General features: G+C 61.2%; 1 protein-coding gene across 3 annotated transcripts in view; it reads right to left on the minus strand.

Annotated features, from left to right (window-relative positions):
- Positions 1 to 8,604, minus strand: part of GRM4 (glutamate metabotropic receptor 4) — a 114,528-nt gene extending 105,924 nt beyond the window's left edge. Inside the window, exon 1 of one of the 3 annotated variants that reach the window (XM_024983885.2) lies at positions 8,483 to 8,604. The gene's annotated coding sequence lies outside the window, so the exon portion shown is untranslated. The remainder of the gene's footprint in view (positions 1 to 8,482) is intronic. The other 2 variants (XM_024983886.2, XM_003587661.6) reach the window with 2 other exon arrangements.
- Between the last annotated feature and the right edge of the window lie 3,708 nt (positions 8,605 to 12,312).

Raw genomic sequence — 12,312 nt, forward strand, 5'->3', positions numbered from 1 at the left:
CTGGAGGCCACGCTTGTCCCCCAGGGAGTCCTCAGTTTTAACATCTGTAAAATGGACGGGCTGGAATAAGACACAGTCCGGAGGCCATCCTGGCCCTGTGGGGCATTTCAGTCATCACCATGAAGGGAGGGAGTCAGCTACTAGCCTGCATCCAGGCAGGGACGTGGGCGGGACAGTCCATGATGAAGCACGGTCTTGTCCAAATGCCAGCGGTGCCCCACGGAGAAAAAACAGCGAAGGACAACACAGCGCGGTTTGCCAGGCACCAGGCAGGCACTCTGCCTACATCGGCTCAGGTAACACATCCCTATGAGCCAGGTGGGATTTTTAGCCCCATTGCACAGATGATGAAGCTGAGGTACTAAGCCTCACGTGGTGACACAGCCCAGGAACACAGAGCTTGTGTAGTGCCCTGACCGCCCCACCACGCTGGCTTGCCAGAGGGTCTCTCAGGCCCTGCCCAGCTCTGGCATCCTGGGCGGTCAGGGGTGGGTTTTTTTATTTCAATAGAGGGATTTGGGGCATAGGGACAGGCAGTGAGCAAGGCTGCAGCAGGGCAGATTCAGGCTGCAAGACCCAGTACACAGCGGCTTCTGCCGGTTGGGCCTTCTCAGGCTTCCAGATCCTTCATGAGGGATCAACACTAGCTTCTTCTTGAAACCCGAGCACCTCCGGGCTGAGCGGAGCCCAAACATAAGCAAATAGACACACACACACACACACACACACACACACCCCGCAGGCAGGAGAAAGCAGGCGCACGTGGAAAGAAGGCCTCAGTGAGGAGAAAGGCAAGCACTTGCGAGATGAGAATCGAGGCCCCAGGCCGCCCTCCACCGACTGGGTCCCAGCCGCCTGCAGCGGGCCCTCTGCAGCTCCCAGTCCCACCAGGCCTGCCCTTTCTGAGCTCCTCCAAGACCCGGGCAAACCACCGCCTCTGTCAGCCTCCCCTGCTTGCTTTGATCCTGCATAACAGGCACCCAGGGAAAAGTAAAAATACCTGTGAGTGAAAGGAGCCAGCAGAACAGAAGCTGGGGGAGGGCAGGGAGGGGCGGGAGCCAGCCTGATCTGCCCTCCCCGCCAGGGCTGGGCACTTCCCTCTGCAGGGGAAGGGGGAGCCCTCAGACCACTGCCCACCCCCCAGCCAGGTCCAAAACAGCCAGGAAAGCTCAGCTCTGGGACAGCTGGAAGGGTCCCTCCCCAGGTGAACTCACCAGGACTGAGCAGGTGCGCCTGCCCACCCCCAGGTGAGTCTCCACCGGGTGCTCAGTCTCGCTCCTCCTCCCCACTCCCCAGCCGCTGGAGCACCTCCTTCTGTGGCACCTGCCAGATTCTGCAGGGAGGGAGGAGGGGCACAGGGTAAAGCAATAGTTCACTGGCCGGTGGGCTTTTTCCAGAACATTCTCTTCAGTGAAAGGGGCGGGAGGGGGGGTGCTCGGCAGATGGTTGCAGTCTACCCCACTCCAGCCCAGCCACCCCACAACCCAAGGGTCTCTCAGACATCTGAGGAACTGGCCACCCCCACCTCTTCCAGGCCTCAGCAAGCAGGACTCCAGGCTTTTCTCCTGCCTAACCTCAGTCCTTCGTCTCCAGCCAGGGCCTGGGCCAGAAAGAACCACAAACCACAAACCGACAACCAGAAAAGCTGCTGCGATTTACTAAACTTCAATTTAGTTTTCACCGAGCTGCTTTTGCTTCTCCCAAAGCAAAAGAAGAAACAGACTTCTCTCAAACATGAAATAAAGGACAGCGACACAGGGAAGGACCCCGCACTTGGCTCCCAGGGGTGGGGAGCATCTTCTTCCCTCCCCGCTCCTCCCCACCTCCCCACCCTCTCAGGCTTCCGGCTCCTCTGCAGGCCAGCAGACCAGCCCCTAGGGTAGAGCCAGGAGAGCCAGGCCCAGAGAGGGTCCCGCAGGCTCCCCTGGGCCCCCAGCGCCCCCTCCCCACCTTCCTGAGCCTCCGGACCTGCGGTGGCCCCTCCCTCTCTGCTTGCCCCCATTCCCTCCAGCACCTGCCTGGGCTGGATTCACTTTGACCTCTGCAGTGCCTGGCCCAGCCCAGGTGCTTGGAGAACTCGGGGGACTGTGAATAGATACGTAGGATCGGGATTGAACCTCCTGAGCTGTTTAGATGCCTTGTGGCCCACATCTCACGTTTCCACGGAAGGAGGAGCTGGGGCTCCACTCCCCACAGGGAACCATGAGAGAGAACCTGAGGCCTCCCCCCTCCTTCCTCCACCGCCCACAGCCCCACCTGCGTGGGAGTCCGGGCCGAAATCACTGCACTGCAGGCCACTTCTGAGGCCCCCCTCTCTCCTGTCCCCCTGGGGAGCTGCAATGGCTGGTCAGAGGTGAGGTTTGCTAGACAGTCTCCTCTCAAATGGGCAAGGCCTAGACCCTGGGAGCAGGTCATCAGAAGTCCGTTCTACCCCAGCAGCACCAGCAACAAACCTCCACCTGTTTGAGTCCCTGGGAGAGGGGATGCTCTGCTAGCTTCCTCAAACCCCAGCAGCACAGCCCTCTCCCCACATGGACCACATCTGGGGGAACCACGTCCTCCTCACCTTGATGTCTCTGCGCCCCAGCCTGCACCACACCTCGTGTCCCCCACCCGGGTGTGGGGACGTGAACGGATGATCCCTGGGCCCTTCCCACCCTCCTCTCCCAGGTAATCTATTTCTAGATGAATAGAAAGGGCAGCCCTGCTCGCAGGCACTCGCCCAGGCTGAGCCATGTTCTAAGAGCAAGAAGGAGGCCACAGTGGGGGCGGGGGCCCTTTTCCTCCACGGTTAATGCCCTAAAGCCTCTCTCTGTACGTGGTTATCTGACACTGGTGAGCCTGGGAGCACGTCTGGGGCCACATGGACAGCATCACCTTCATCTCTGCATCCCCAGGGCCTGGCTCCAGGCTCAGAACACAGGCAATTCTCCATCAACAACCAAAGGCAGGTCCCTGCCCCGAGCCAGCGTAGCGCCACCCTCACCAGTGGGGACCCAGGGCAGGGGGCGGGGGGCAGCAGCAGCATTCCAGGTCCACAGAGTGGAACTCAGACCTTGCACTGAATTCTTGCAACTCGCTTATATGATCAGGTGTGAAACATAATCCCTGACCCTTCAGTTATGCAACATGCCATCCGAGTGTGTACCAAGTGTGTACTGAGCTCCCGCTGTGTGCCAGACTCTGCTCTTAGCACTGGGGAAATGCTGGGAGTGAAAACAGATACAGACACCTGCCCTGTTAAGCCCACATCCAGTGGTGGTGCAGGGGAGACAACAGATACATCTACACACAGATGGGGATCCAGGGCTTATGAAGAGACACAAGGCAGGTGAGAAGAAAGGAAATGGCCCGGCAGGGGCTTTGTGAAGGAAACGATAGTCAGGGAAGGCTTCTCAGAGGAGGTGGCATTTGAACAGAGACTAAAAACAGGAAGGGCATGAATCATGTATCTGAGAGAAAAGCATCCCAGGTAGAGTCCAGCAAGTGCAAAGGCCCTGAGGTGAGCATACAATTAGCAATCATTGTTCAAGGAACAGCAAGGAGGTCAGGATGACTGGACAGCAGTAGGAAGGCGGAGAAGCAGGAGAGGAGGTCGGGGGCGGGGGGGGGGGGCTCCAAGCACAAAGCCAAGCAAGGCCTGGTGGGCCACAGTATGGATAGAGAAAGCAGGGCCCACTTTGAGCACAGCAGCCAGGGACTCAGGACAAGAGAAACCACAGGCTCCATGCCAGCCACCCACTCAGGCCACAGCAGTTCACATCAGTTGGAGGGCTAAGCAAGCATATCTCATTGGCACTGGGGCCCACCAGTTCAGCCCAGAAAATGCCCAGCCTTTTTAAAAAAATTTTTTTGGCCATGCTGCACAGCATGTGGGATCTTAGTTTCCTGACCAGGAAGCAAACCTGCACCTCCTGCTTTAAAAATGCGGAGTCTTAACCACTGGACCACCAGGGAAGGCCCCAGAAAATGCCCAGCCTTGACTGTCCCCCTCTCCCAGGGCAGAGGTGCTAGCCACCAGCTCCTGCTTGCTCGGTGTCTCCTACTGCAGCGGCCCCCACCTCCATGCAAACCCTCAGACCTCTCCTTCCCACCTCAACCCCACCCCACCTCCTCTTGCCAGAACCACCCAGCTTTCTAGCCCAGCGCCCAAAGGGGCAAGTGTCTTTGTTTGCAGCTGTTGCTATTGAGGGCTTCCCACTAATGCTGTTTCTTTCTCTCTCCTCCTCCTTCCGGTCCCCGTTCCTGAACCCCAGCACTGCACTGGGAAGCTGGGGCCCACGAGCTTGGCGAGTCCATGTCCAACTCCTCCTGCCTCGCACAGCCACAGGTAGAACCACGGTTGTGGGGAAGACTCCCCACCCTAAGCCACCCTGAGGTTGGGCATGAAGAAGGCGCTGTGACATCTGAGCAGTGATCACCCACCAGAAACTTCAGAATCCAGGTCAAGTCCCCAGCCTTTACTTCTATATCCAAATCTAAAAATAACCCTGTAGCGCTGCGGTATGTTTACTAGAAGTCACGGCCCAGCCAGGACGCAGGTCCACAGGCTAGTTTCTGCCCCCCTGAGGGACAGGGTGGTGGCTGGGCGGGTTGAAGGTGGAGGATGGGGCAGGACCCAAACCTCCTGATCCCTATGCGGGTGGCCCAGCCTGGGACAAGCAGCCAGCTGAGTTCTCTGGGAGTGTCATCAGAGCCCCCAGATGGCTGGGGCTTTCTCCAGAAGAGGGAGGCTCAGGGGGACACCGCAGCCTGCCCATCAGCCAGGCTCGGCCCAGAACGGCCCAACTGTCATCACAGGCTGGCATTTCCCAATTACCACAGATAATATCTGCCTTAATTGAATGGGGCCCAGATAATGTCATTAGGCACCACATTCCCCAGTTTATTTAATATACTTGTGTACACATATATTTATGCCTCGCTGCTGCCATGAGATTGCTCAATGGTGAGGCTGATAATAAAACATTTCGACAGGAACTTTAATTTAAGGGGTGATTTTCACTATCCTTGTGGTGCTTGGTTTTCCCAAGGAGCCAACAAAAACTTGGACAGGCCTGTGGGCTGGAGGCTGGGGGGGCAGGCTGCATCCTTCCCTGAGCAAGTCCCTAAGTTCCTAAGCCTCCCTTTCAGGAGCCAGGCTCCGGCAGGAAAAGAGAAGGGAGGGTGTGAGGCAGATGCCCAGAGCCTGACTCCAGGCCTGGTAGGGAGAAGGAAGTGCGTTGGGAAGGCAGAGCTGCAGCCTGGGGTTGGGCAGAGAACGGAGGGAAGCCAGAAGCTGCACAGCAGGGAAAGAACTAGAGCGCCCAGGAGCCAAGGCAGTCTGCATGCCGGCAAGGGCCAAAGGCAGTGAGATCTCGAAATTAATTTTTGATAGTCCCCTGCTAACTAGGGCAGAGTGGACCGAGACACAAGCCCTCCCTGCTCTTTCCAGGAGCCAGCACCAGGCTGGGGGGGTGGAGGGGGGCAGAGGCAGGAGGCACCAGAAGCTGGTGCCCTCCGCTCGGGCCCACTGCCCACCGGGGGAAGCCCCCCCGGCCTCCTCCCTCAGGTCAGCCTGGGCTGTCGGCAGCTCTGCCAGCCCCAGCGAGCCGGGCCAGCGCCCAGATGCCAGCGCCCCCATGCCTCCTCCGGGTGGCACAGGCAGCCGCACTCTGCAGGAGTGAGATAACCTTCCAGCCGGCGGCTGGCGGGCCCAGCTGCCCAGGCTCTCAGTGGGGCCTGCCCACTGGAAAATGGGGTGCTAGGCTGAGCAGAGGAGGACAGCCGGGGTGGGCAGATGTCTTGGGGCGGGTGGTAATTAGGGGCTGCCGGCTCCACGCTGATCTGGGGGAGAGGATATGTCTAGGGGCTGTAATTATAAAGCTCAGAAGTCTTTATAAAGGCTGGTCCTGGTCCCACCATCTCGTGCCAGCTGTCCCCCTGCAGCAGGGCGGGTTTGGGTGTGTCTGAGCATGCCGGAAGCTGGGCAGAGGACCCCTCAGGAAGCAGGTGGGGGCTGCCCCCGACCCTCCCGGCCAGCACACTGCTCTCTCACAGGCTTGCTTGCCAAGGCTCCCTTGCCGACCTCAGCCGCCTGCCTGCCTCCGGGAGGCACCCAGCCTTGGAGAGGAGGAAGCCACACAGAGGAAGGCAAGGGGAGGAGGCAGGTGGAAGGAGAGGCCAAGAGGCTAGTGCAAACCCTGGCATGCGCCCTCCTCGCCCTCGGCCAGCTCAGGCCCTGTTTTATGGGATGTACTGCATGCCCCCCCAAATATCCCATTCACCGCTCTCCTGGAAATCCACCACCAGTAGAGCACTCCACTGGGTTAAGCACTGCCTTCCTCCTCTCCAACTCTTGAAACCAAATGCCCCTGGGAGGGGAGCCCTATAAGTGATTCAGACCTCAGAAAAGAACTTTTTGATATTTTTGTCCCTGACAGGGGTGAAGATGTTGACAGCTAAGGGGAGATTGAGGGCTAGAATGACAGAAGTTGGGGGGAGATGAAGACCGCAGTCACCAAATTCACAGGTGGGTGGGCAGAGGCTCAGAGGCACCATCACCAAAGGTTCCACCCGCCCCAAGGACAGGACTGTAGGTGCTGGGAAGGCCCTCTGGAAAGTGGTCCTCCGTGGGCCCCAGGGAGGGGCAGGGACTCTGATCCCTACTCCCCACTGTAGCCTCCTTGCCACTAGCCCCAGGGCCTGCCCAGGAGAGGAAATAAGACCCCTGCCCTGACCGCTGGGTGACCACACCCAGGGGCCTCCAGACTGTTCTGTGGGACTTCTCTGCAACATCAGGAGAGGCCCTAGAAAAGCTCCTGCAAATCCTCACCTTCTCATGGAAGTTCTCCCACCACCTCAGGCTCTGAGCCTTCGCAGAGCAGAGGCACCCATCCAGTGCATGAGGCCCAGGACCCCAAGCGGAGCCGGGGAGAAAGTGGGGGCCAGGGAGTCTCCTGGGGAAGGGGAAGTGGGGACTAGAACATTCTTCACTTCCAGCATGAGCTGGCCCAGCGAAGGGAGGCTGTGGGGACAGGGTGCCCCATATGGAGACTCTTACAGAGCTGCCCCCCCACCGGCAGCCCACAGCCTCCACCCTCACCCCAGAATGGAGTGGGGAGGAATATGAGGATCACAAACACACACGATCCTCCCTCCACCATCATCGGGCTTTCTGCCAGACTGACAGAGGAGCAGACAGACTCACCAAAGCTCCAAGAGACACGTGGCTCCGGGCACCCCATTAGGCGAGCCCGGCGCAGTCCCGCAGAGCAGCTTTCTCCCGCACCAGGGCGAGGAGGGTGAGCAGGACGGGGGCGGGGTTGGGGGGGCGGTGGCGGCTGGAGAAACAAGGACCCTCCTCCAACAAGGGCCGAAAGTCTGAAGGCGGGGGAGTCGCTCGAGGCCTGGGGGAGGGGCGCTCCCAGGCTGGGCCTCAGGACTCCCTGCGCCGCCACTGCCGCCCCATTTCAGCACAAACAGCCTCAGACCGCCCCGGTGCGGGGGCGCCTCGCGCAGTCGGGCCTCCACCTCCAGCCCCGCCCCCGCTCAGGGAGGGGACGCCTCCAGCTCCAGGGCGACTGGGAAGCCCGACCCCGGAGGGCACCCCCCAACACACACACACACACACTCGGCCCGACCCCGGAGGGGAACCCCCAACACATACACACACACACACTCGGCGCGACCCCGGAGGGGAACCCCCAACACACACATACACACTCGGCCCGACCCCGGAGGGGAACCCCCAACACACACATACACACTCGGCCCGACCCCGGAGGGGACCCCCCCCCAAACCGGCCCCCCCCACACACACACAACTCAGCCGGCTGCCCGCCGGGCGTTCGCGTAGAAGCAAAGGTTCATCAGGGTCCGAGAGAGGGTCGGTCCCGAGTGTCTGAGAAGCACCTGACCCCGAAGTCCCAGGGCCCTGGGGAGACCCCAGACCCTGGGGTGCCGTCCCATCCTGCCTCCGCCGAGCGCCAGCGGGCGCCGGAGCCGGCCGGAGACCAATGCGACGCTGGGGCGCCACGGGAGCGGGACGCGGGGCCAGCCCGCGGGAAGGAGCTCGCACGGCTGGCGCTGCCCTCCCGCCCAGAGACCCGCGGGGACCGGGACACAGAACGGCCCGCGCCCCCGCCGGCCCTGCCTCTCCGCAGAGGGGGCGCACTGACGCCACAGTCCCCACCTGAGCGCGGGCTCGACCCCCCAGCCGGGGAAACCCGACACAACCCCAGGCACAGGAACACTTTCCCCCGGACCCGCAGAAGACCCGCCGCCCCACTCCCGGTCCCAGCCCCGAGGAGAGACCCTCTACCCCGGGTCCCATGTCCTCCAGCCCCGAGAGCTCCGGTCCACCGGCCCTCCTCTGGGCAGCGCCGAGCGCGGGAGCCAGCCAGAGGCCACCTCTCGGAACCCCAGAGTCCCCGCCGCAGCTCGCGCCCCCGAGGCCGGAGGGCGCCGTCCCCTCCGCCCGTACCCGCGGGCCACAACTCACCGCGCGCCGGCGAGCGCTCGGGGGCGCAGGGAGGCGGCGGCCGGAGGCTGGCGGCTCGCGGTGGCCGGAGCCCGGGCCGCGGCGGGCGGCTCTGACGCTGCGGACCGATCCCGGCGAGGAGCCGCCGGGAGTCCCGGACGCAGCGGGAAGGAGCTGGCGGCCGCCCGGCCCGGGCTGCCTCCGAGCGCGCGGCGGGCGGCTGCTGCTCCTAGAGCGAGCCGGCGAGCTAGGGAGCGGCGGGAGGCTCGGTTCCGTCCGCCGCGGAGCTCGGCGTCCGAGCGCGAGGGAGAGTGGGAGCGGCTCCGGGAGCGGCGTCCGGCCGAGGGCTCCGCGCTGGGAAGGCAGTGGAGCGGGAGCCGAGCCGCGATCGCCGCCGGCTGAGATGCGGGCGCCCGGCGGCGCCGCGGCAGCCGCACGGCAGCAGGAGAAAAAGGAGAGCGAGCGAGAGAGCGCGCTGGAGAGCGAGCGAGCGAGAGAGGGAGCGGGAGACCGGAGAGCAGTGAAGACGCGAGAGGGGCGGGCTCCGGGACCACGAGGGCCGAGGGAGCCGCGGCGGCTCAGCCCCGCGCCCACGGCCGCGGCCGCGCTCGGGAAGGCGCGGGCCCGGCCCGCCAAGTTTGTGCGGCAGTGGGGCCCAGCGCGCGGCTTCCGCAGGCCTTTTAAAGAGGGAGCTGCCTGGGGCCCACCCCCGACCCCGCACCTCTCCGCTACAAGGCTGGGGCTCACCCCGCGCCCCGCCGCCCCTCCGCACCCGCCCCGCCTTCTGCTCCCTCTCCCACCACGCCCCACCGGCGCCCTCTCCTGGAAGCCCCCTTCTCCCGCCTCCTCCCGGGGGCGGATGTCTGTACCTCGACCGGAGGAGCTGGCAGGGACCCCTCCTGACCCTAAAGGTCGAGGATCAAGGAACAGAGCCTCCTGAAGCACTCCCGGAGAAGTACCACAAACACAGTGATGCCATGGGGTCACACTACTCGGCACTCCCACCTTCCCGGAGCATCACTGAGAACCCCCACCTTGGGCCAGCTTCTCACGCATCTGCGCCACACACGTGGCATGTGCCCCCAAGTGGCATGTTCATTCGCCCACCTCACTGCTCCTGGTTTGAGCAAATGACACAGGACGGGATGGGGCGGGGATTCCATCTGACCCTGGTCACACAGCCTTCAGGGGCGCCTTCCTACTGAGGCCGGCCCCGCCCCAGATCTCCACCAGCCTGGGAGAACCCCCACCCAATGGCCCACAGCCCACTGGTCTCTGTCCAGCATTGGTCTGCAAAGTGTAACAGGTGGCCCGGCCAGCAGGTAGGAGGGAGCCTCCCTCAGGCAGGGAGAAGCTGGAGCCTTGGTTCTCCTCCCCCCACCACCCCACGCCCCCCCCCCCCGGGGTGGAGGTGGGGGGATGCTGTGAAAAATCCCCCAAGAAAATCCCCCAGAGAAGGCTGGCCTTAGAGACAGGCAGGGGAGGAAGAGCGGGAGGGAGCCTTACAGCCTCTTAGGATTGCAAGAGCATCTCGTCCCAGACTGCAGAAGCGTCTTCAATTAGAGCTGTGACGTGTGTGACTGTCCTTGTCCCAGGGAGGGTGCTAAGCACAGTGCCAGGGAGCTGGGGGTGGGGGGCAGTGCAGAGGGGGGAGCGGCTGACTAGCCTCCTCCCTCCCCCATATCAGTCATCCCGGCTGACCTGCAGAGTGCCACTGGGCTCCAGTGTGCCCAGGCCTGGGGGACTCAGTGCCCCCACAACCCCACCCCTCATTTCCACAGATGATTTCTTCTAGATCAGGGGAATGTTTGGAAGGGCCTGGGAATAGCAGGGCCTGACCCTGCCCTACGAGTCTGCCCTTTCTCCCTCCCTGTTCCCCATCCAATACCCTGTGTCTTCCCAAAGACCCACTCAGACACCCCCTCCTCCAGAATTCCAGACACCCCCCGGCCAGAACCACATCTTGTTCACCACGGTTCATCCAGGGCCTGGCACTGTGCCTGGCCCGTATCGAAAGCTCAGTGAATGTCTGGTGAATAAATACATGTTGGCAAAGCATGAACTGTCTTTGTAAAGCTCGCATGTGATAGCCCCAAATACATGTCTCATTTACCCAGTTAGACTGAAGTCTCTGATGGAAGGGCCGAGATCATGGACTCATTCATGCCTTTTTTTTTTTTTAATGCAATCAGCACTGACCGAGCTCCCGCCTCATTCCCAGTCCCAGAAATACACAGAGAGCAGCGCTGCAACCTGCCCTTGAAGCCTGCACCCAGGGCCACGTGCACCTCAGCCCGACACAGTTCAGAGAGGCATGGATGAGCTAAGGCCACCACAGCTTGTGCTGTCCAGCAGCTCTGCCCAGCCAAGTGTACACTGCTCTGGGCTTGGAGGAAAACTCAAGTCACCCCGGGAGAGTGGGAACAGCCTACATGGGTTCCAGCCAAGCCCCAGGCATAGCTGGGTCCCCTGCCCAGGGCCCCTCAGCTTCCTACCTGCACAAGGACCATGACACTGGCCTCACAGCGGAACCACTGGCATGCCATGCACCCAGGGAGGGGTGCTGGAGGTTCAAGTTCAACCTGCTTTGGGCTTGACACACGACATATCCTGTCTTGAGCCTAAGTCTGCTGAAAAGATGGGAGTCTTTTCTGATTCCTTTCAAGGTCCACAAAGACCAGCACCAGGCCCTACTGGCAAGGCCGTCATGAAGAAGGAATAAAACAATAGATGCAGGGCACCCGGTCCTGTATTTAGGTGTCCAGAAATGGAAGCCACTGCCATTGTTAACATAGAATATAGTCCTCAATATCCTTTTGTGGAATGAATGAATGAATGAAACTGAACATAAGTGGGCCGTGGTTTATTGAGAACCAAAGGAACTCAGTCACTCTCCCCACCCCCTGGCCCTCAGCGTTGCCTGCACTCTGGTCATAATTATCCCACCCCCAACCCCCCACCAGCTGTGTCGCAGAAGGCTGGGCAGGCTATATTTTTCAGGGGTTAAAAAAAGAAACACTGTTGGCTGGCAGATGGCTGAGTTTGTGGACTCGTCCAGTTTGAAGTTTCCCAGCCTGAGGCCCAGCGCTTCTGGGCAGCCGTCCTGGCCCACCCCAGGCTTCCAGGTCTCCAGCCTCACTGTGTGTGGTCAGCCACCCAGCCCTCACCTGGGACCCCCAGCCTGGTCCAGCAGGGACACCTCCTTCATGCTGACTCATGGCTGACTTGACTTATAACAACAGACACACAGAGACACACAGACACACACACATACACAGACACACCCCTGCCACAGACAAAGTAACACATTCAGATACACATTCACAGACACACACACACACAGACCCTCAGACACACATGCAGAAACCCTCATGCATACCTCTAGGAATGTCATCTGGGGTCTCCTTTCCTGTAGAAAAGGGAACTACAGAGCCTGGAGAAGGGTGAGGACAAGTGACTTCAAGGAATTGCGTAGCAAGGCCCTGGCCTGGGCCAGCCATGAGGGCCTGAATTCCAAACTGCTCTTCAGCAAGTCGTCCCACTCCTCAGAGCTGTGCTCTGACGGGCAGAGGGGCACAGGGCTAAAAGCAGGAGGCCACGTTCTCAGTGCTAAGGCTGTATGACCTGGGGGAGCTGCCCAACCTCTCTGAGCATTGGTTTCCCCATCAGTGACATGACACGCTGGGCTACAGTCTCTCTAAGATGCTGGGTTTTGGTGTTGGGTCTTATTCTGAAACCTTTAAAGGAGGCTGACCTGACTGATACTGGTGGGGTCCTCGGTTGGGAGGGGGGCATTTTAATCCACCAGTCCTGCATACACAGGCCTCCCTAGGGGCAGGTAGTCCTAGAGG

The sequence above is a fragment of the Bos taurus genome, chromosome 23 (assembly GCF_002263795.3).
Source record: "Bos taurus isolate L1 Dominette 01449 registration number 42190680 breed Hereford chromosome 23, ARS-UCD2.0, whole genome shotgun sequence".
Taxonomy (NCBI): Eukaryota; Metazoa; Chordata; class Mammalia; order Artiodactyla; family Bovidae; genus Bos; species Bos taurus.